The sequence below is a fragment of the Caloenas nicobarica genome, chromosome 2 (assembly GCF_036013445.1).
Source record: "Caloenas nicobarica isolate bCalNic1 chromosome 2, bCalNic1.hap1, whole genome shotgun sequence".
Classification (NCBI taxonomy): Eukaryota; Metazoa; Chordata; class Aves; order Columbiformes; family Columbidae; genus Caloenas; species Caloenas nicobarica.
The window spans coordinates 118088970-118112812 of record NC_088246.1 but is presented as its reverse complement, the minus strand read 5'-3'; positions in this window follow the sequence as shown (position 1 = coordinate 118112812).

The window sequence follows — 23843 nt, the reverse complement described above, 5'->3', positions numbered from 1 at the left end:
GTATACCAACTATGGATCCAGTAAAACTGTACGTTAAAGCTCAGTTTGCTTATTGAAACAAAAGGATGAAAATATTACATAGCCAGATTATTCCTTCCTACCACTGTCAAAATCATATTAATTTTGGCAATACCAGTCTGACCAACCAGCTTAACAAAGAGATGTGTGTAAGCCAAGTACGTGTGCACCTTGCAGGCCTGTCTCAGAGAAGGTGGCAATTTCCTTTCGCGCTTTTTCAATGTTCTTTATACATAGTTTCATGAAAAGTTATAATATTCCCAGAGACATAGAAAAGATCCAGCTAGTCTTACTCAGAACTGAAAGCTCTAAAGGTTAGTCTTGAGGGACATTATTACACTGCAGGTCAATAATGCCTGGTAACCTTTGCCGTGTCTCCTGAGGGTGAACACACATTTTATGATACCCCATTCTGCTACAGATGAAAGCCTTTGGAAAGGGTGGCTTAAGGTTAGGAACTGTATGGGAAAATCCCCTGGAGGATGCTCTGTAAGGGACTGAGCACATGCGAACACCAGAATATTTACCTCCCTTGTCCCTCACTCTGATACCACTTCATCTTTGAAGCAAAGGTACTAATGGGATTCTTGGCTGGTAAAATATTTCAAATCCACGCTTCCCAGACCAGATATTTTAAAGCGAAGCATTTGAGACTTAGCTGCTGATGAACTCTACATTTCAAAGCATGTGAAAAAAGAAAGTGGGCAAGGCATTTGTTTGGGGTGAAGATGTCAGTTTAGGGGTTTTTTTGGTTGCTTTTTTTTAATATCTGTTCAATTGAAGAGTGACTGTGCTTTTCTCCACTTACAAGTTGAAGTTTCTGCTCATTCTTTTTCATGATTTCTCAGCTAACCATAAAAATTGCTCCCAGAAATTTTCAGTGGAGAATCATTTTAATTTTGTAATGCATTTGTTTCAACAATCCCTGTGGCCCTGATCGTAACCTCCCGAATTAGAACAAGCATACTACATTTTGCTTCAGTGACAGACTATGGTGTGATAAACTCAGTTTTTAAGTTACAGCCTATCAGATTATAGTAGTGAGATTAAACATTATCATTCAACCTATTTGAACAACCATAGCTAAAGGAAATACTTGAAATCCAGAATTTACAGCTGTAGACTTTGGTGCTTATGTTTTCTGCTTTACTTACTGTGCATTTTGGCAAATCAAGAAGTCACATTCCTTTTTCAGTTAAAAATTATTCTGTGATGTTGAAAATCAGAAAGGAGTTTTAAATAGAAAAATTCTATCTTCTCTCAGAAATCTATAGAATATCATGGTATTCAAATTAACATACTCTGCCTTCTGTTTATAGCAGAAGACTGGCTGCAAAATTAAGCCCCCAATGTAGGCCACGTTTCTTAAATTCTAGAATGCTTGGATAATCGGTTCCTCGTCACCAATTAAAACTGGAAAAAATAACAGAGAAAATCATATCTTCAGCTGACATAAATAAATTCAGCTGAAGTCTGTTGTTCTGTACCAATCCGAACAAGCTGCAAATTTGGTCCTTTAATGCGTAGGAGGAAAAATTCAATAGTGCAAGAAGTTTTTGTTGTAACAAACGTCTCTGAATTGGTTGTATGAAATCTGTTTCAGAACCAGCTTTGCCTCCAACTTTCTGTTTTGGCCCCAAAAGCTAACACCACAGTGCATTGCACTCCCAAAGTAAAGGGTATAAAAATAGTTAATCACTTTAAAGGAACACTACTGCTCTGGTTTGGGCTTTTGTTTTATTGTTACTTTATTGTTATCCCTTCCACATCCCCTGCCTAAAGTTTGGCTTTCAAATTTCGAAGAGGTTCAAAATCCAACCTATCTTGTTTTTTCTCTGTATTTGCAAATTCCATTTCTTTGTTTGCTTCTTAAGTAAGGTGTAGTTTTCATGCTTTCTCTAGAATCAAGATCAATCCTTGTCAGCCTCACAGAAATCAACACAATGAGGAGTATAGCTGGAAAATACACACAGTAGAAGCAAAGATGATGTAGTGTTGCATTTTCTTGTCCAGCTTTCAAGGAGTGACAATTTGCTGTTAACAATGCATGTATTTTCCATTAGGATTAATTACTCTTGTAAATCCATTTTTAGGTTCATGCAGGAACATTGTGATTTTCCAGGCTGTTGAGCACTGAATCAGAACTACCATGTCTTGAGTGCTAATTGCCTATCGCCTAACCAGCTCTTCTCCACAGACCCCTGGATGTAGGGGTGCACCTCATCCAGCTCTTTGCCAAACACTACAGGGCATCCTTTGCTCTTCACATCACATACCAGTTGCCATCTACAAGCCTCACCTTCAAAACAGTCAGTCTGTGTGGTTCACTCCTCAGATGCAGCCTGAGATCACAGCCGCTGGAGGTAGAGTCTCGCACAACAGAAAAAGAAACTAGAGTTTCTCCTTTAGTGGCTCAGTGGGACATAGGTAGGTTCAACGCTTCAGAAAAGCAGGCCACTTATTTAATCACCTAAATGTGGTTTTAGGTTCCTATTGTTGAGAATCTAGGCTGCAGCATATGGGCCATTTTCACTGGGACACCCTGGCCGCTTTTTCAGTGCTCTAGCAAACAAGGCAGCCATAAATCTGGCTGGGTTTATGGCTGCTTTGCATTACTAAACAAGCAGAAAGCTACCAGAGAACACCAATGAACCTGCCTATATATATCAAATGCCTGGACGTTGTCCTTTTAACTGCCAGATTTTTCAGATAAATAAATCTGTACCTTTTAATGTCTGTTGCGTAATGGACAAGGATAGTTAAAGAGCAAATTTCTCTGTTTTCTTGGCCTTTTCACTGCCAAACTCTAAACTTTTCTAGGAAGAATTTATTTTCCATTCATTTAAACAGAGCTACCCATCCTGAACTTCTGTTTGCAAAATGGTGCCAATATATAAATGATTTCACCTTTAAGTGCTTGTTATGAATACATAGAACAATATACACTTTCATTATCACCAATAAAAGAGCACGTAGACCGTAACACTCTGTACTTTTCCAGTACCAGAAAAGGTGTCTGCGTAAGTGAAGGTATCACAAAGTGTTCTGGGATGGAGATGATAAACCAGCTCTGTCATACAGCTGAAGGTTTAGTAAATCATACTTATTGTCCTTGTTATGATGAAGGGTGTTCATACACACTTATATGGGCTATATATATAGAGTCACATTCTGAGAAACAGTTCCTCATTTTGCACTTCCTTGACCATCTCTCCATCAGTCATTTGCAACCATTTAACTATATATATTTACTCTGCTCACACAGGGAAGAGTGATTTGACAAATACATTTGTTGCATACACAAAGATTTCAGGTGAAAACTTTTAATCTGAACAGACCTTTACCTTATTGTACATCACAGCTGGCAGACAGCCCTGCCATTGAACATGTCAATTCTGTACTTAGAAACTAGTCAGGAAGGAAGCCAAATCACAGAGCTATACATCGAAATGCAATAGATGTACTCTGACTACATAATAGGTATATTCTGTGCTGGGAACAGTCACTTCACAGTTACTTCATTTTCCACTTTGAGGCAGCCCTTCCCTAAAGAGTATTTCTGTGCAAATACATTCACAATAGAAGAAGGCATAGTAAATGATAAGTACTAATAAATCACATTAAAACATAAAAATATAACAAATTATGTGATTTTCCAGAAATGTATTCTCATTGCAATATATTGTTGGAGGCATTAAAGACTTTAAAATCTATTTATGCTAATTATTTCTGTCACTAGCAGTGAGGCCAGTTAGGAATTGTCACAAACACAGATATGGCCTGTGTTTTCTCCCCTAACAAAACTATGCAATGGCCTTCCCGTGGGAGCCAGTACAAGTCACCATGACTGCTAACAGCAGCTAAGGGTACACTGTATGAAAATGTCTATATGTATTTAGCTTCAAATCAGAACTGGTCTAGCTGCTTCTATTACATACACTTGTTTTGACACCATATCTGAGAATCTGACTATTTTGCAGACATTAGAATCAACCAAGTTTTTACTTGATCAAAAAGAAGTCTGTGTGCAACCATGGTAGTATCACTTTTCGATACTACCTCAACAGCTTTCTGTCCTACATTTGCAGCTTTTCTTCAGTTAGGATTTGCTGAATTTCCTTAAGAGTACTTCAATTTTCATTCTTTTTTAAGCCAAAACAGTTTTTTCTTTGCAGACAAAAGAAGGATTGGTGTGAAAATATTTACAACTCCCTCAGTTGCTGTGATAGTTTAGAGTAGCCTTTTCTTGGGTCATCTACCACTGACCCGAAGAGCTGAAATCTGCATGAAAAGCTTCCTTTTATTCATGTTTCTTCTCCTGGCCATGTCTTCGATATGCTTTCTCTACCAAAGGCAGAGATAGCTTACTGTGCAGAAGATGGGAATCCACCAAGGGAAGTCAGCAAAGAAGATTTACTCAAAGCAGACAGTCGGGAATGTGTGTATGTCAATATCAACACATAGCAGCAAAATTTCTGGGTAACCAGCAAGTGAATTACTTAGTGCTATGTGACAGCCACACCAGACACCAGTGACAGGTACTCTGCATTGGCCATAAATATCTGTTTAGTGTCCAGTACTGTGAGGTGACAGGGTTTGAGTCTGAACTCCAATCCATTTCTAAAACTCTCATGAGGCAGAGCTAGAACAAAAGGGCATTTATTAATATAAAAGTAGCATTCATGGGTTGCACCAGAACCCCTTCATTTGTTCAGACATAAAACTAGAAACAGTTCCTTTCCCACAGATAAATCGTGGTCTTGATTTACAGCACATCTGTAGTAAGTGCCCATGTGCATGTTTTTGTCCCACTGTAAATGCAAAGTTCAGAAAGAAAAGAAGGGAGAGATGAATCCTACAATTGGCTATGTATTTCAATATGGGCTATATGATATTCTTCTTCACCTTGAATAATACATTTTAGTTCAAGTAATACCACTGGAATGCAAATGTATTGATATAATTGGGAGATATATATATATATCTCCGCACAGTGTGTGTATGAGCAAGCCTAGCTCAGTTGGAACATTATGATGCACAGGGGAAAAAATTGTGGCAGCTATAACTCCATGAGCTATATTCAAGATATTCTTGTTATTTTGAGAACTCAGTTATTAATAGCCATATGTATATTTAATACTGTTCTACTATTAGCATATGTTAAAAAATCTTCTTTTTGACAGTAAAATTGACACAAATTTACTTGTTCAACTTTTGTGGGGAAGGTTGAGGTCTGAAATAGCAATGGTGTCACAGGTTAAATCACTTCCAGTGTGTGCCTGCTAGCTCTGGCAATCATGAGCTGAAATTCTGGGGACAGAGTGAACAGTGAATTGAATTTCTCTTTTGTTGTCTTTCCCAAACATATGTGTTGCATCAGTAAACATAACCTGGGTAAGGGATTTCCATTACAAATGCACCAGAAAGATATTTCTGACTAACAAAAAAAAGTCCAAACTCTTTGGGGGAAATATTAATTTGGTCTTTGAACATTTTAATATTAGTCTATGTAAGTTGTTAATTGTTTTCATATTATTTTGCAACAGAACAGTTACAATGCACAGTGGGAATAATACATCAAATTGTAAGAAGAATAATATTATATAATTGTTTAATATTTTTTTCAATATTCTATTTACCATTTTATTGATTAAGTTTTTACATAGTTCTGATTAAAATCTCTTTTCTGAATCAAAACACCCTCTCTTTTTCAATTTGTCTTAGAATTTGTGACAACATATATAATTCCAGACTTAAAATGAGAATTTTAGGAGTGAGATGAATCTCCATTAATTTTATGGGTACAGTGTATCAAGTGGAAAACATATTGAATATTTAGAATAAATTATAATTGATTTTGTCTTCCCTTTTTCTGTATAGACTAGAGATTTAGCAATAAAATAATTATATAATTTAATATAGTGTTTGTTACAATCCCAGCCTTTGTATAATACATACAAAATACCTATTACACTACAGCTCTACTTTTATGCAAATTGTCTATATTTTCCAGCTCCAATTTGATATGTGCTGACCGCTGCTGGGAAATATTGCTTAAAGGAAAACGCATTTCCTGACAAAATCATCAGAAATTAGCCTGATAAGAAATGGTACATGAAAAGATAATGTTGGAGAAGAAGTGGTCTTTTTCCGACAAATTCAGCTGTTGGAACATCTTGGTTAAATGTGATCTTTACTGAGGTAATCCACAGCCTTGTTCTTAAACATTTATTTTTCTATGTCACCCCACAATATATGTATAATGGCTCTATTTTTCCCTCAAGAAGAGTTACCCTATTCACAGCAAGACATATACCTGAATACCTCTGATTAGAAGGCACATCTCTGTTTTTAACATCCACAGTCACCTTTTTCTACAACGTGTGCGAGTTGTCCCACCCTGAAATGTGTGAGTGGCAGCATAAATAGATGTTAACATTGAACTCAGATACCTCTGTTCCAAATCTTTCAAATGCGAAAAGCTACTTTTGGTTTTCTGCTTCACATCTACATATATTAAATCTCTTCTGCGTGCCAATGTTAATAATATGTATATTTCCTAATAATTTGGTGAGTTTGTACAGTTAACCGTCCTTACCCGCTGTAGTAGCTCTGCTGCAGTTGTGATGCTAAGAAAGAGAGAAGCTTAGTAGCTTTTATAAGACTAACTGACATCATGGGAAAGCTTTGGAGAATATAAACCTTCTTTAGGTTGTTTTCATCCAAATTAAACATTGTATTGACAACTTCAGCGTTTTGAATGGTTGTTAGCTAATTAGCTACTGTGGCAGGGAGCTGACAACAACCTCTGTGTTTCCTTGAACACAGAAACTTAAAAAGACCCGTAGTGCAGCTTATTGCCTAGAAGAAATGTCTACATCATTTCTAAGTCATCCATCACACATGCATCTGAATGTTAGCCACAGTTCAGCTGGCTACTTAAAAAATGTTAAAGACTGTGATTATACTCACTCCATGACAGGAACCTTGTTTATTAAGATTTTTTTTTAAATGCCACTCCACAAGTTAAAAGCTTTATCCACATTAAAATACAACACATATTTCTACAGTGGGTTTCAGTATATATTATTCAGCACTTGTTAGCAAATATAGCTTTATTTTTTCTTCAGTGGTTGTCTTATTCTCTGTAACTGCAGATTTCTGTTTATTGGGGAAGGTAAGGAAATCATGGCAAATCATAGAATACCTTCATGCTACCCCATTAAACTATTCAACAATACTTTGAAACTATTTAACAATACTTCCCCTGTTATATGGGCCTTAGAAAAGAAAAAAATAGTCTGTTCAACTGTCAAAATCTTGAACATTCAGCTTAATATCGAGCAATGTCATTCTTGCTTTTTTTTTCTTTCCTGCACATTTTTAGGTTTTTTTAATTTGTGATAATCAGTTCTCTTTCTGTCTTTATACTTGGGTTCTGTTTTTGTAAATGATGTCATCTTGGAGCACTGAAATTCAAAACCGAAGGGTACCAGACTCAAATCCTACTCTGTGTGATAGTCTGAAAGATTACCTTCCACATGACAGTGATTAAATTAGGCCAGAAAGTACCACAGCTCCTGATGTGCATGTGGTAATACTTTGAAAGGACAGAAACAGCTCCCAACAGCTTCAAAATTGTCCAGCACAGAGTAGCTGCTGTGTGGGCTTTTATCCTCCTACAGATAACGTCAAGCGTATCTACTGCTGTGTGCATTCTGCAGCCTTGATAAGAGGAATAAGAAAACTTTTCAGGACTACAAGACACAGTTAAAACTAGAGCTTTCTCTCTATCCACTGGCAGATATTTGGGATTAAAACAGTATAACTCCAAGGTATTTTGTTAGTTTTATAGATATTGAGGCCATAAATGCACTTGGTTTTTATTTTTCTGGGAGTGTGTACTAAAAAAAAAGACTATGCAGCTAGAATATATTTAATAATCACAGTAGTCTCAAACAACTAGAAATACAACCACAGTATATAGTCACCTTACAGATAGGTCAGATAATTACTGTGTAATGCCAGAGAAAACTTCAGGCAGTAAAAGTTGTTGTTGCTGTTTTTGCTGTTAGTGGTGACAATGCAGTGCATCTAAGTTATGTAATAGATTTATATGTCAAATTAACCTTTTCCTCAGCGGAATCCTAGGAAAGCACCTTTGTTTCTGTGTACCCTCTAAGGTATATCCCTCTGTGAATCATCAGTCTATGTTATTATTAGTCTTCTGCATTAACTGTGTAACATTATGGAAGGTAACTTAAGCAAAGTGACCTGAAGTACTGCAATACTTTTCATGAGCTTGAAAACACCATCAAAAGCAAAGGCAGCAAAGTCTCACGAATGCCACCTATGCTTTATTTTATTTTCATAGACTCATAGAATAGTTTGGGTGTTTTGCTTTGTTTTGTTTTTAAGGTAGTTTTCTTCTAAACCTATGAAGGTTCTTTGAAAATACTGTTGATGGAGAACATGACCACGTTATGTATTGTCAAACTGGGCACAGATGTAGTGAGTGCAACAGGAAGAGAACTCTCCATATTAAGAGGTTAAAAGATACAATGGACCTTTCTTGTGCCTGAGGTTAGGGTTAGGGTTGTCTTGATTGTATGTTTTCTTTGGCAGTGAAGGCAACTTAAGAAGTTCTTGCGTTCCCAACAGTTCTCTCACCAGTTATTTCTGTTGCAGGACCAGGATGCTCTGAGAGGGCTGTGCAGGAAGAGATGGAAGAAGCCTCACTGGTCCCCATCCCTACCTTTTTGCTCCAGAGCTGCATTTATACTCAGGTCCTTGCCTGAACTACACGACAGTGTGTCTCTGCTGGTCATGTACCTCACTGATCCTGACTTTGACTTGATTTCCAAGCTTGTCCTTGGACCTGCTGCATCCCTATGGACGCACACGGTGATCTGGGCTGTGGCTGACCCTGGCTACCATCACTGAACATACTCTGCTCTTCTCACTGGAGGACTGTGGGGCTGTATCTCATGTGGGTGAGGGCCCTGCACTGCCGGCCATGCTGTCACCCTTGTTCTCATCTCTTTACACCCTATGGCACAGCCACAGCTACTCCCTGACATCCAGTTTCACAACAGTTTCAATGGTTCCAATTTATGGCTGATAGAGGTCTGCTTTTGTCCATGCAGCTCTCTCTCTCCTTTACACAGACCGTGGTACTTATCTGACTTTATATATCTCCTCTTCCAGGAAATGAAATAACTCTAAAAAAGCACTGATTTTTGTAGGGTTGTTTCGGTTTGAGTCAGGGTTTGTTTTTTGTAGAATTAGTTGTTCAATTTCGTGAACGGCCCCAACTTGGGAGTGGATATGCCTTGATTTTCATTAAGGGATATGAGCAGAAGGAGCTCTAAAGTTCAGCCAGTCACTTCTCAGATCTCCTTACCTGTGGTGAGAAGATACATGTGAGGCTGAATGAAAGCTCCTACGCAGGTATGAAAATCCTTTCGTCCCTAATCCAGCTCAGTCTTTTGTCACAAAAATGAGCTGGAGAGAGACTGAGTTAACTGATGGTTAAGGAACTTCTGTTCAAATTAATACTTAATTAGTTATTCCAAATAGAACAGCTGTAACAAGAGCTCCTAAACTAACCCTGTAATACACGTAGGTAGAAGGTCAGGGTAGTAATACATAAGGAAAGAGAGATGGATTTAAAAATGCTTCCGAAGAGAGAGAGCAAACTCTTTCAGATGAAAAGTAAACACTGTGTGCTCATTTTTTTCTGCCAAAACTCTTTAAAGAAACTTGATCCAAACTCATAAACTATTCCAGTCCAACTTGAAAGGATATTCTGCAGCAAATAAACATTTGTTCATTTTTCTCTATTTTCAATATTTCAATGCTGCTAAAATAATCCCTCATGCATACACCCCTCGTAAGTGAGGCCGCCTTCACCAGCAGTTGCTGCAGGTGGCAGCTGTGTTAAACCATCAGCAAGGACTCTGGTACTTTATTCCTTCCAAAGTAAGCTGAGGAATTGGTTTCCCCAGCTTCTTCTGCCTGCCTCCCCTGAAAAAGCTTGTCTACATTACAGAGGAGGTAGAGTAAGTGGCAGGTCTACTCCTGAGATAACAATAACCAAAGGCAGTAATTTAGTCTGTCACATATTTCTGTTTTGAACTTCAACCACCAAGTAAACATATCTCTTGACCGACTCAGGCAGTAACTTCAACAGGAGACGGCAGCTGGGGCCATAACCTTTCCAGCCACTGTCCCCAAGTCCAACACAGTCTATAGGCAGGGTAAGACAATCTCAAATCATCAGGTTAGCTAGTTATGAAAAGTCAACGCCCTTCATTTGAGACGCTGATCATTTGTCTATTCCTAGCTACTTTTCAGTGATGCTCAAGTTAGTCCATTTTATTTTGCATGGTAAGGAGTTGGGACCTTCCTAGCCCTTGTGGACAATCACCCGCCCCTGTGCTGAGGTGTTTTAAAGAGCATAAACGAGAGTAGACAATGATCCTGCACCCTCTGATGTGCTAGCACCACTTCTTGACTGACTGGAGAGTAAGCCAGTTCAAAGAATCAAACCAGCACTTTGGGAAAAAAAAAAAAAAAAAAAAAAGAGGGGGGTTGGGGTGATTTTATCTCTCAGAACTGTTTCATGCTGAAGTATGTACAGGTGCTGGTGCCAGAAGAAAGAAGAGGAATAGAAATATATTTCAGGAGTTGCCAATGGAGGCAGAACCATGGACATGCTGACTTAGGCTGACTGAAGCTGTCACAGGACTGTCCCTTCTGGGGACAGTAATCTCCAGCTGTAGGCAGTAGTCTCTTAAGAAACAGCAGTTCAGTCACTTGTGATTCTGTGACCATAACCTGAGGTTAATGGCTGACATTAACTGTATCATGGTTAATGTCATAACGTAGCTGGCATTCAATGTAAATGACAGCAATTTTAGGCAATGAGTGTTTGAGGCAAGTAAACATTTCAAGCCTAGGTCTCAATTAAGTTTCTTGTTTAGTAGCCATGACAAAACACTCTCTCAGATTTATTAATGAGTCAGATGGATACAAGAGTTAATGAAAATGGACAGGTAGGTAATGAGGGAGGTACAGTCAGGACATTAGATTAAAGTCAGGTACAATTAAAGTTCAGCTCCCCAGTCAAACACAGGCTCCTTTGGGGCCCTAGGCAAATCATTTATGCACAGCCTCTCAGACTGTAAAGAGAGGATAATAACATGCATTATCTTCACACATACACCTGAGAGTATGAGCGGTTTTGGTGTATCATTTTTTCTTAATTTTCAGAAGCTCCCAGTAGATTATCAATATCACGATTACAATACTGAGCAGGGCCAGAAAGAGGCAGATGATGCGTAGGTTTCTTCACAGAGCTCTGCTAATGTGTTGCAGACATCTTTGCCCCTTATCAGTTATGCCTTTCAACTCTAAGCTTAAGACAATCTGCCAGGAAAATACCTGCTACCTGTAGGAGCGATGCCACATCATAAGACAATCAGTGCAACTCCAGTACTATTCCCAATGGAGCTGCCTTTAAACACCACATCTCTGGGAGTGACTTGAAAGACTCAGCAGACAATGGCAGCACAAATGTCAGGTATCCAGTAAAGGAGAGAGTAAAATACCTGTCCTACCCAGCAGTTGTAAAACAGAACCAAACAATGCAGAGAAATTGCAGGGGAAGGAGAGGAGGGAGTTAGTGAGAGGAAGAGAAACCACTACATCAAGCCATCTGGATTAAAACCAGATCAGTCATTCTAAATTGGTGCTTGAGTGCTGAGCAAATGAGCTAGAGGAAGAAGAAAATCTGTGTGTTTGTGTAGCTGCATCACAGGGCATTAAGGAAGTGGTGGTTTACATTTTAAACAGAGGAAAGTCTGTGCACAGTCTGTTCACTCTGGCTGATATTATGAAGCTGTTACTAAGAAGTCAGGTGTATTTTAGGATATTCCCACACACATGTACTGCTGACCAAGGTCTGCCTTTCCAGAACTGAGGCAGCAGTTAGTAATTAAATCTTAATGGTTGTCTGCTGAGATGAAAACACTCAGGTCAGTGAGAAACTGAAGTTTAACAGGTTCACCTCTCCATAGAGAGGGAGTTTGGAGCCAGGAAGAGTTACCACAAGCAAAACAAAGATATGGAAGACAGGGATTAAAAAAAAAACAGAGATAGTGAAGTGAAGAAAGAAGAGGCGAAGTGAAGGGTGCATTTGAAAAGAGAATATTTGACTTACCTGGGGACAAGCTAAACAAGAGTTAACTCATGAGCTGCAGAAGCAGCTTAGCTTGTCACAGAATGAAAAGAAACTCATGCTGGGAATATAAAGAGGAGTTGTTATTTTAGGTAGGTTTGAAGATTTTCTTGCTCTATTTAGCAGAGAATAAAGATAATTTGTTTACAGCACCACATGCACCTGAGAAATGAGTTGCAGCTCAGCATGCTCATACTAGCTAAAATTTGGGAAAGGGTAATCTGAAACAAGGACAAAGCTCAAGGACTGAAGTTAATCCTAGGACTACACCGATTTTGTTCAGACTTCAAGGCTTAAGGCACATACGTTCTAGTGTCTGGTCAGTGTCTAGCCAGGGAGCTCAGCCAGATCTATGACACATGGGTTATGTGCCTTTGAACAACTGAGCTTGTGCTTTGCCTTCATATAGGATCAAGTGTAACAGAACTGCTTCCAGACCACGTTTCATTGTGTGTTGAAGTCTGTCCAGGAAACAGGTGAGTCCATGTAGACAACAATCCATTTCCCTTCCTCTATAGCACTTTCTCCATAAGTAATCTGGCTTCCACTGATAAATCTACTGGTCATCTTTTAAAGGTAAAAGGAATCAAAGGCATATTAAAAAAAAAAATCCAAAACAAAACAAACAAACAAACAAAAACCCCCACCACTTTTCCCCTTATTTCTTTTTCCTTTTTTTTTTTTTGTTACATCTGCAATATTATTCTAGCTGGTGTGAAATTGCTGCATGCTCAAGTGCTTACATTCACCCTCTGTGAGAAGTGGTCTGGCACAGTCTACAGCTACAAGAACATGGGGAAAATTGGAGCGGAGGTGCTACCTAAAAGCACTTCACTCATCGCCCATGCCAACCTAAGACTGAAAAGAGAGGTGGAAGGAAAGTTTTTCCCACAAGCATATACTTAGCTGTGAGAAATGGAATAATTACTGCTATTTTCCCTATTATGCTTCAGATTTTTACTTTACCATCAAATATGGTTGAAATAGCCAATAGCTTTGAAAATTGCAGGAGAGAACACTAGTACACACTGTGGCCATATAACCTGCATTTCCTTATAAATCTGGATACAAGTATCTTGAAATCATACATAGAGTCATGATTCATCTTCTTTTTTCCATTAGATCTGTATCATAATCTCGGGTATGGTAAAGGTTGCTGCTTTGTTCTTCACTTTGGTTTCAATTTAACTTAACTTGAGCTCAGACCCCTTATGACAGAGGCTTAAAAACAGCAGGTGTTTCACTATCCTTGATAGTGTTCAAACTTGCTTAGGGAAGAAAAAAGTTAATGCTGTATCCAAGATTAATCCTGCATTCTCAGGAAAGCTCTCTGTTTGGTGATGTCCAGAGGCTGATATTTTGGTAAAAAAAGATGTGTACATATATATATATATATATATATATATATGTATTTCAAAATATGTAATACTTTCAGTAAGTTCTTTTTTTCTCTCTCCTAAAAAATCCATTGCTTTCTTCAAAAAGCAGCTCTTAAAATCAAAAGAAAAATCAGCTTCTAAAATCAATTCTGAGACAGACCCTGCTTCTGAATCTGTCATTTTGCAATATCTCAGAACTTAAATTCCTTGCTGCCTTAGAGTCATCATATCATTCTAACCTGATTCCCTCTGGAAGCAAGGCTTGAGCGGTTCTGCTGTGCACAAGCGTGTATACATGTTTGAATCCCATGGCTCTCCTCAGCTGCAAAGAAAGGTAGAAACCTCAGAGATAATTTTCTGCAAGGTTCTCATAAACAAGCAGCAGGAAAAAACCCTTTTCATGCTCTGAGGGACCACTTGCATCATGAAAGCTCACTTTATCAGACACCAAGAAACCCACACTGTGGCATGATGGCAGCAAAGATCCCAATCAGTACTCATGAATAACTAGAAGATATAAACCCATTAGCAATAGATCTGAAAAGGTCCATCACTCTCAGAAAAAAATTGTTAAAAGTCATATTATCTTCATAAATATGCAAACGGTCTGAGCATCCTCTGTTTCCTTTCCCTTTGCAGTTTGGAGTATTTCCAGAAAAAAAGATGAAGAGCAAAAAGGCATCATAAGGACTTCACACACACACACATTTGTGCTTTTGTGATTTGAAACAATGTGGTCCTCCCAAATGCAGGCAAAAATGTTTTTTACACGATATACTTCTTTTCCTTCTTCTCAAATGTGATATAACAGTATACGGACAGAGGTCATAAAGTATATGCAAACTCTGGAACCATAGGGAAGAGCATGGAGCTACTGGAAACTGCTGGCCAAATTACTTTGTTCTGGAAAATGCATCCCAGACAGATGTATGACTCATATCCACTGCCATCTGTTAGGCGGAAATAAGCCATTTTACCTCATTAAGGTAGAAATGATCCTCTCTTGTAGCCAATGATGACCTACTGACCTGGACCTCAACGGTTCAGATCAAGTAGGTTGAGCCAGTTGATACTATTAAGACCATTTCCTTGTCAGTCTCATAAATGTTAATTTAACCAAACTTCCATCTTCTCCTTCTGAAATAATTCCTCCAGGTCACAGCATTAGGACTCAGCCAATTTCCCTTTCCTTCTGTGCTTGGCTGAAGGCAACTAAATGTCATAAACTGTAGCAGAGCATCCCTAATCAAAATAAATCCTCCTCTAACCCAGAGCCTAGTAAATCTCCCCTGGATGTGAGAGAGATGCAAGGTGGGATTCGCAACTTCTGTGAAGCATAAAGACCAACTCTGTGGGTATTTCTGAGATGTCAGCACCCAGACAGTAGGAGCAACTCAGTCAGCCCCTGTGAAGAACAAAGCCAGAGGATCGGCTGCTCTCCAGCTCTCAGCTGAACTGGGGATGTCCAGGTGCTCCCTGCAGCCATGGAACCACAGCAGTGCTCCTGAAGGGCTCCTGCCAAACGTGTGTCACCTGCGAGAACCGCTGAACCGTACAGTGCTGGAGGCCATGGAGCAGAGCTGACAGACACAGTGATGGCTTTTGGATCCAAGAATGCAGGTGCAGATTCAACTACAGACACGTTGCACTTGCAGTCTTTGTGGGTGTGTGCAAATTTTGTGTGTGTGCGCAAGCTACCAAGGGTTGTATTATATTTCTTGACCTTCCTCAATCTCCAGTACCATGTTATCATTTTGGGAAAAGGAGTGAAAGAAGAGGGGCCCTCTTGTATGCACATATCTAGTAAAAGAACTGATAACAGCTGTAAGCAGGTAGTGCCACAAAACTGTCAAATATATGGAAAAGGGTGAAGTTAAGGTTTTTATTCCAAAATTTCCAGATGGTTTACAGACCAGCTTCCACTCATTTGTGGTCTCCAGTTCTGAGCTCACCCTGCAGGCTGAAATAGTGAAAGACATAACTGCTGAGCTGGGACTATCCTGAAATTATGGCCTTTTCTATCATTGCAGGTACAGCATCCAGTTTTCATAACCTCAAATGGCTTCAGAAAGGGAATGCACATTCTGTTGTTGCAAATTCTGTCAGGATTACCTCCCCCTGAAGATCAATTTCATAGCCATTGCCATACTATGAAGAATATCCCTCCTGTCTGATTTCCTAATAAAACAACAGAGGCACTATAAATAAAAGATATCCAAGCTTTTCAACTTGTGACAATTTAAATGCTGGAATATGAATCTTTCTGCTTTGCTCGAAGACTGGTGAATTACGGGATCAAAACATTCTTCTCATTCCCTCACCACCTGCCACCACCTCAGAAAAAAAAAAAAAAAAAATACATCTGTTTTTTATGAAGCACCTGAGCTGTGCTGGAGTGTGTCTGACTTGATGTAAGCAAGCAAGCACAGCATGGTGCTTACTTCCTAGCAATGTACAACCTAATTAGATGGAGACCCAAAAGTTCTGAAGTACAAGGAGAGATTCTTGTCAGTTCCCATACCAGGGGAATTTATTTCTAGCTCTTCACGAAGTAACATCATTTCTGCACACCATGAGGGCAGCGAATTAAGATTTTCATAAAGTATGGGAAGAATGGCTGAAACAGTTTGGAAAGCCCAGTATTGCATGCAAAGATTCGAGTACAGCAGGAGCCACAGAGTGGTTAAGGGTTTTGGGAGCTTCACCTTCAGTAGGCTGGAATTTGGAAAAAAATGATATATGGATGGCCCAGAAAAGCACAGATGTTTTTTCAGCCTTTTTAAATTGAAATCCCCACATAAATGTTTGAAAAACTGCCATGGACACTTTTACTGTAGACATTTCCCATAATTGTCAGAAGGTGAAGGGTAGAGCTAAACAAAATACTTAGCACTGTGGTGAACACATTTCCTTGTTTTGTTTTACAAAGTTGTAATTTTATTGTTAGAATTAGCATAACTTCAATTAGGTACTGACAGAAGTCAAAAGCTGGGTCCCTACTGTGCCTGCGTGCTCACAGGGACACGTTATACCTGCTAACCATGCGGGGGTTGCACGTGTGTGTGCTTAGAAATGAACAACAACCATTTTGCCACTGGCTTTCTGAAATCTGACATCCCTGCAACAATATCCAAAACAGGGACTGAGTTACTCTGAGCCTGGCAGGACATGTCAGTGAGATGGATGAAGGCTATCTGGGCTTGGATGAAAAATCCATGACTGATAGCAGGAGGAAAGTTTTATATGAGCTCTTACATTGATTGCTGATACCAATTCTAACACTGTTTTTTAATATTATTTTCCTTATTAGAAAAGTTCTCATATTCTTCATCTCGTAGCTCTTTTGGTTCTGTTTCAGTGCTGAGATTTTTTTCTTCCGTGCAGGCATAAACCACTACTGGCTGACTGCAGTCACAGCTTTAAAGCTCACTTCTGCAACTGCGGAAAGAGCTAACAGCTCTGAATACCTGATGTTCACGGAGGTTTAGGTCTAAACTGTTTTTCTAACCCTTTAGGCACAAACAGTTGTTCCTCTGAGAATGTCCTTCTAGTTGAATGATTTTAATATCCTCCTCCTAGAGTCTGGAGTAGATTTCCCTTTTTTCTTCTTCTTCCTTTTTTTTTTTTTTTTAAATCGTATAGGCACTTTTGTGCGTGTGTCAAATACTACTGCTGTAGAAAATGTGACATATAGTCTAGAGCAACTTATCAAATCTAGGCTGTCTGGCAGTCAATTTCCAGCACATAGTGTTTGTCTCATGAGCTGTGACTAAGGCACATATAGTTTTAATTTCCAGATCTCATGACTGACCCTGTACAGCTGCTGTTTACAGAACTGTCATGTTCAGGCAGAGGGTGTTAATGCAAACCTTCTTACCCTGTAAAGATTATCTTGCAAGAGATTAATTGAGGAAATAAAACAAGGAATAGACTTGAAAAAATGCCTAGATATTGCAAAACTCTGTTAGAAAAAGCAAAAAGTGCATACACAGTACACCTACATATGCAGACATACATAGACAGGTGGGTATATTTATATGCTTATACATATATATATAAACATAAGACTATGATCATTGAAAAAAAGACTGTAATATTCACGGATTGCATCCAGTAAATAGCATACATATTCAAGTTACAATCTGTCAATGAAGAAACTTGTTCCAATATATTTTGTAGTCACAACCACATAAATTTCACTTGCAAACAAATCCCTCCTTTTTTAAGAAAATCTTTAAAAGCTGCTTCCTTTACTGAACCTTTCTTTATGCAAACCCATTTATAATAGAAGGGTACAATAAGTATCCTAAACTAACAATTATAGATGACGACATTCTCTTTCATTATGCGGGATAATAAGCAATCTTCATTCCTTGGAAACAAGCAGATCCTACAAAAAGCTTTTAAAAAAATAAAAAGATGCATAATAGATGCTAGGATCATATAATGTTTCTCTTAATTTCAAGCTTTCTTGTGAATGATAAAGTTACACTGTAAACTGCAGACTATTTGGGAAAGAAAATAAGATATCTTGAAAGTAAGATCTTTAATTGGATTTTAGAAATACTATTATGCTTTCAAAAATGATACTGCCTTGCATGTGCTGCCAGAAGAGGTGTTGAAATTCACAGTTCTGGGGGTGTGCATTTGTTGCTTTTCAGCTGACTATAAAAGCATTTCTGACTTGGAGCAAGCCCTCACCTGGGCAGTCACAGGTGTTCTTCCAGCGTGGCTCATGAAATGAAACAGTTTCTTTAGCAGGCAAATTTGCCAGAAAAAAGCAAGCAAGAAAAAAAAAAAAAAAAAAGATGAAAATTAGCAGGAATTAAATCAAAAATCATTCACTGGAAAGTTACAGATGAAAATAGCTAACAGCAATTATTTTTTAACACTCTTACCCCATGTACAAACTGGCCTTATATGGTAGCTTAGTTAGAGCGCAACTGACAATCTAAGAACACGAAGATTACAACTCAAATTCCGTTACTGCTTTTAGAAGATGACAGCAACTATTTTTAAGGGGGTACATGTTATACAGACTCTATCTGGTCTGTCCCGCAGCTCTGGCTCTTTGCTTCTTTCAGCGTACTTAGGATGCAAAGGATTGACAAATAATTGTAATAGGTGAACAGTGGACCTCTGAAGGACATTTTCAGTTTCTTTAAAGGATGGAGACAGCTGAAGAACTAGGAATGGATTTACCAGGGAACTAAAGCAGTCACATCAATCGACCCTAACGGCAACCTCAAACAAACACCTCAGTGCCCCCTGACACCCTATGCATGATTCCAGCTGTGTCATTCCCCATCTCCATGCATAACAGTGCTGCATTGCCCCTCAGTACTTCTCTGATTTGAAACATTTGTTATTTTCTTCCCTATAGTAAAACTGCAGGGTGTGCTTCCTCCCTCCATCTTTGTGGCTACAAGTTGGTGTACAAAAGGACTGAGGCATCAGGTGAACTCGAAGACACATTGTCACTGAAACGGAGGCACAATCCAGCTCCTTTCCTGCATTTCAGAAGAACATCTGTTTGAATGACGCTTGCCTCTTCATTGCGAATGTCTCAGCAATAACTGAAGAAGTTCTGGCCTGTTGCTCCCGATCACACATGCCCACATTGCACAGAGGTCAGGGTTTGCTTTGCGTTAAGCCTATTTTGTGAGTTTTAATATACTTTTCAGCCTTAAGTAACAGAAGAGGTAAAAAGAAAAGAGAGGTCATTCAAGAACCAAAGGACATTAAATTTGAAAACAGGCTTCAGATCAGATGGAGGAGGAAAAAGAACAGCTCCAAGAAGAGGATCTGTACAGGGGAAGACTCTGGTCAAAAACCAGCAAAGACTGTAAAAGCTATCAGACCACATTGCTGCTGGTGCTGACAAAGATAAAATTAGTTTGAGCTCATTTCACATGCACCTTATGGTTGCACCCTTAAAAACCAGCCACTCTACTTATATACGTCTTCTGGAGCATGTGCTAGTTTTTGCAACAGTTCTCTATATTTTTTTGCAAATAAATATGAGTCTAAAATGTGTTAGAATGTATGGAGAGCTATAGAGACTTCAGTACATAACATGTGCTATCAAAACACAATGATTCTTCGGTTGTGACATTTCACTAGGTGGTTACCTATTCTTTTCTCAATAAAAGTTATTCCTTCCTGGTTTCCAAATGGTGAAGGACACTAATAATGGAGTGTTAAAATAAAAAGTGACAAGAAAGAAAATATATACACCCATTTTATCCAAACTCACACGCTCCTTGTCACTTAGCTGGAAAAGAAATTGCAGCACTCACAAAATATTTTCCTTACTGGCATGATGAAGAACATTTTTTCAAAGGCAAATGTCTGGGATAAGTATTCATCCTGGCGAGCCTAGTGTAAAATGTCATGATTCTTTAGAGGGGCATTAAACAATTTAATAGACAGAGTTTCTTTTGAATTTGAAAAATTAGAAGATAATTTAGGGTTTGTGGCATAGCATCCACGAAGTAAGACTAAGTTGCTTGTACGAGAGAGAATGAAGCCCAAAACAGGAAATCTGTGTGTTTGAAGCCATGGTATTTATTAGCTGCTGACACAGCATTCTGCTAGTAAATACCATGTCCTTAGCACATGCAAAGTATACAGTGGATTTTATAACCCAGATCGCTGACTGATTCTATAGGAAGTGGCTGGTTTTATCTTTAAATCATTCCAACTCTTTCAGCTGCTGCAGTGATTAGGATATATTCTTTCTGTATTAGGTAGGGCATTGTCTTCAGATCTAGACTAACATCTAAATGGAATAGGGATCAAACTGCACGACTGAAAGCAGTTCTGATCATTTATGCACACTGTTTGGAAACAATTCTCAGGTTTGAAAAGTGCCTTTTGAATAAATATAGACCAAGGAAATGTAATCATCAAAACTGACTTAAACATCACCCTCTTCAAAAAGAACAAATTATAATCACGACATGTAATAGCTCTTGAGCAACGTTCACATCCCTGTCAGGGTTTTGAAAGATTTACAAAACGGGATGTGGATATTATTTTCTTTTTTTGCTAAAAATAATACACATATGCGATAACAGTTTCCTGGCAAGCTGAACTTCACAGTTTTTGTCACTTTTTACAGCCTGTCTTGATTTATAGAAAGTGTTATCTCCAACGCTCAAAGCTACAGTGCAAGGGGAACTGCTGTCCCTGGCCATGCGCAATTAACCCAGTTCTTCACCTGTGGAGATTTGAAGTGAAGACCCTGGAAAAGCTAATGTTGTCTATTGTGTCTGGGTTCTGGAAGCTCCACAGCACTCCCAGGTTATGGACCCCAGAAACAAAAGCCTCTTCCCCAGGACTAATGGTATCTGTTTGGTATCTGTTAAAACAAGAATGAGGTCATTTCTGGAAGCTCTTTCCTTCATCCCTTGCCCTGAGACTGAAGCTCTGGGTCTGCCCTGGGACCCCTCTGCCGAGCCACCTGGGGAGAGAGAAAACTGAAGGAAATCGTCTCCACAGACCATCCACACAAGGCTGCCCCACTGATCAGGGGTGGAAAGGCTACATTTCCCTTTTCTGCCATGAGAGTGTGTCCCAATAATTCTTCATAAGAGGAGGCTCAGGACTGATCAGTTTCCCCTCCACAGCTTCAGGCAGCATGGGAGCCAGGTCACCAATTGCCATGGCTTTCCTTCTTCCACAACCAACTTTTTGCTTTTCTCTTTTGTTTGTTTGTTTGTTCATATTTTTTTCCAGCACCAGGGGTAGGCTTAAGATGCCAGCATCTTGCCATGGGAACCATATTTGGGATTCAGCTCTCCCACTGTCAACCTCTCTGGCTTATACTCCTCTACGCTGGATCCCCAGGAGAAGGGGAGGAGATGGAGGAAAACAAGAGTATCTTGTATGTCTTCTACGCACTGACTTTTGCTACAAACTGCCTTTTTGCTCGAATAATGTGGATAAAATATTACCAGAGCATTTCTTTCCACTGTGGTGCCCATTTCCCCAGACCCAGAGACATCCACCTCCCATCTCAAACTGAAATCTGCATTCACTGTACTAGAGGTCACAATAATAACAATGGATATAGTTCTTAGAGTCTGTTTTCAGAGCACAGAGAATGAATGAAATCCCCATCTGTTGCTTTATATCCTGCTGCTTTAATCCTCTGAATCACTAGCAGCGAGAAAGGAAGCACTGGACATGCGAGAGAGCTCTCTCATCTCCTTTCTGCCATACTGCCACGGCTGCAAGAAGAAAAGCCACTCAAGCTGAAAAAGAAGGTGAGGGTTGCAGAGCAATGTCTGTGAGAAGCTCTCAGCTCTGGAAAGGACTCACTGGTTTGAAATAGCCTGGGTCTGCTGATCTCCAGGGCACGCTACAAGAAGCATCCTTCTGCTCACACTACTGATGACTGAGATGTCTGCAGAAAAAGAAGAATTTGTGTGAGTTCTTTAACAAGAGAGGGGAGAGTGTGGTTGCCTGCTGTAAAGTGTTGACGGCAAATTACCAGGGTTTTTCTTACTTCTTTTTTAATAATTTATGTTGAAGAAACACTTGTGTACATCCCGACGAGATGCTATATAGGTGCAGACGAGTGGTGAAAATTGTGCCTTGATTTCCTCCCCGTCATCCTCTTGTGATGTAGGTTACTTTTTAGTTTTTATTTACCAGCGTTGTGCAATAGGCTCATATTTCCCTTGCACAGGTATATCTGCAGACTAGCCTCCTTCGGTAGCCATAATATGTTCAGCTCAGCTTCAGTCTTTAGGCACTAGCAGCTTTTCTCTCCTCGGTAGGGCTGGGAACAGGTGTCCTTTGTTTGTGTTCGCTCCGCTTTAGTGTGGAGTCTGTGCTATGGGGAGGGAGATGAAGGCAGGGGACGGAAGGGTGATTTAGAAGTGACATTGTTAAAAGGGAGGCTAGTGTCTCCTCTCTGGTCCCAGGTGGATTTCCTTTTGTTTAGTCTATCAGAAGAGCAGCATATTTCCTGCTTTACATGCATGAACAAAAATATAAGAAAACAAAACCAAAGATGTTGAGAACTATGGGCTCAGAGGAAAAAATAAAACAGGAACAAAACACACACCCCCATCCCAGCTTCCTTGGATGGCACAAAGCACCATAAACAAAGTTCTATAGCTAATATGTTGCTGATACACAGTGATATATAATATTGCCCATAAAATTAGTCATGTGCTATTGCACAAAGCAGTGTGTTCCATAAAAGATGCCTATTTAGCAAGCTTGATCAAGAACATTAAATATGAAAATAAGGAAAAAACATTTAACATTGTTGAAAAGTAATTAAAAATATATTTCACCATATGCTTCTCTGCCATTACTTCATTTCAGCAAAACAAATGCCTGGAGCATTTATTATCTTCCATCATTTTTTAAAGAGGCCTAATGTTCCCACTTGGCACAGGAGACACGCAGATAAAATGAATCAGCCCTGAAATGAATTGTGTGAAATGCATTTGTCTGAATTCAAACAGCTTCCCTGTAGTCAATAAATGCAGGAGTACTTCTGATCTCTCAGAATGCATATCTCTGAAAAATAACTAATTTTTGCTGGTTATACATTGTGTGTAATCTTTGCAAAGCCTAAAATGCCATTAGCTTTATTAGGGTTCTGCTGCAGTCAGTGTTACAAAGTTCATGTTACTAATACAGCCCCCAAACAACACTGACACTATATTCAAAAAGCAAATCAAAAGAAAAAAAATAAAATACAACACATACATCGAAAAGCTTTCAAAGCACAGCTGAACTCATGAGACTAAGTTCATCTACGGTGCAATTATGTTCTTTCCTGCGCTGTGATGCCAGGAATAAATTTGACCACAGGGCCTTAAAGGATGGATTATAGGCAATTTTATTTTAATTCATGGTGGACAGAAGATGATCATCGTTACTGATGATCATCATAAGTGATGATCCAAAGAGCAGTAGTTTGCAGGGCTGCATTCTGAGATTTATTAAAAAAAAATGATGTATCACTGGCCAGTAAATGGGGAGGGATATTATTCTTTGGAAGAACAATGGATTAATAAAAAAGCAACGTAACAGAAAAAAAAAGTCTTTGTTTGTGTGAAGTATTAGGAACACACATAATTAATGAAAATAATACATAAACACAGCTGGATGAAGATATTCATGCTGTGCAGTTGATGTGGTAGTTTACGCATTACTGGCACTGAAATGTAGGCTGTTTG